At 17.0% G+C, this 1,836-nt stretch overlaps 1 protein-coding gene across 1 annotated transcript in view; it reads left to right on the top strand.

Moving 5' to 3' along the window:
• The window catches only part of LOC102673746 (sonic hedgehog protein A), a 157,868-nt gene that overhangs the window by 150,221 nt on the left and 5,811 nt on the right, over window positions 1-1,836 (top strand). The window lies entirely within an intron of this gene.

The following is a 1,836-nucleotide window of genomic DNA, read 5'->3' as shown; positions in this document are numbered from 1 at the left end:
GAATATCTTTTATAATTTTTAAAAAATATTTAATAAATTTTTAATAAAATTTTTAATTTAAAATAATAATTTAATAATAATATATAAAATTTAATAATTTAAAATTAACATAATATAATATAAAAATATTATCTTAAATAATATAAAAGAATATATTTTTTGATATATATAACAAATGCAAAAAGAGAACTTTTTAAAAGGACAATAAAATTTTAATAAAAGAATTAAAACAAAATCATATGTACTTTAGAATAATTGGATGACGATAAATTACATATCATATATTTATTATAAAAATAACATAATTCAAAATTTGTAGTTATTTAGCTATGATATATATAAATATATATCAAACTTATATTTTTTACTAATAAAATTTTATAAATGGATTTTCAAAATGAATATCAATTTGATATTTTGATTTAATATGTTTATAGCTATTTAATCAATTTTCTTTTTTAAAATAGTAATTTTTGACCTGTTACTTTTTGAACAATTGAATGTATCAAATAAAATATGTTTTAGGAACATTTGAATTGATTCTAGGAGTCCAAATTAAACATAAAAGTTGTTATAAAAAAATATCAATTAAGACTTATTTATTAAATTATAATTTGGTTAGATGAAACGAAATATAGATGAAATGAAGACAATTCTATCTTTATCACATCGTATCATATCTTTCAATTTTTATCTCATTTTATTTAATGCAAACTTAAATTATTCATAATTTATTATGAACAAATAAACGTTAATCAAAATTTTTACATATATTTATTGTAAATGTCAATTTTTGTTTTGGCCTATAGATCCTAAAAATATCCCAAATATCACGAATATGTTATTATGACTTAATTCAACTTAATCAACTCATATTCTTGAATTAAAATATTTATTTATAATACTTTATATTTTAATAATTTTATTAATAATTTTACAATCTTATATAATAATATTGATTTATTTTTATAAAAATGTTATATATAGTATTTATAAAAATGTAAAGTATTCTAAGATTCCGACATCTATCCTTAATAAATTTAATATTGCTATCTGATCCAGAGTATCTAATATCTATACATATGATTCTCATTTGTTATCGAAGATTTAATCAACTTATCCGATTTCTTTCGTGCATTCATTCAATCGCTATTCTGCTACATTTTTTTTGCAATCTCTCCTAAACTTCTTTCTTTCTTTCAATCAATCCCATACTTCATCAATGATCTATTAACCAATCTCATGAACAAATTTCTTCTTTCCAATTTTTTTTTCCAAATTATATATCCCAATATTATTTACGTAAAGATAACTTTTAAAAGAAAAACATTTCTTAAATTCAAATTATGATGTAACATAATGTGAAAAGAAAATATACTGAAATATATCATTTGTGAATGTATCATTATATCAAAGTATACATTGAAATATATCTTTCAGTAATAAAACAGAATGACCCATGTTTTTTCTCAAAAAAGAACATTATCAAAATCTTTTCAAAATTTATTTGGATAAGAAATATTTTTTTTTTATTATTAAAATAGAGAAAGATTTTTTATATATAATGTCTATTGAATTTTTCATTATAAATTATACTTGCAATGATTTGTTTTAAAAATGAATATTATAATAAATTTATTATTAAAATATTATAATAAATATTATAATAAATTTTTAATTAATTAATTTAATTAATTTTGTAACTGATTTTTTAAGACTTTTTTTTACTTAAAGTATCTATATTTAGGATATTTTGAAAAATGAACTCTAAAAATCTGAAAGTCTAGAGAAATAAATACAAAAATTGGTATACAAAAATGTGAATTAAAGTTTATC

This window comes from Apis dorsata, unplaced genomic scaffold (assembly GCF_000469605.1).
Source record: "Apis dorsata unplaced genomic scaffold, Apis dorsata 1.3 scaffold_1024, whole genome shotgun sequence".
NCBI classification, from domain to species: Eukaryota; Metazoa; Arthropoda; class Insecta; order Hymenoptera; family Apidae; genus Apis; species Apis dorsata.
Note: the sequence above shows the minus strand (reverse complement) of the source record. Positions and strands in the feature narration are given on the sequence as shown.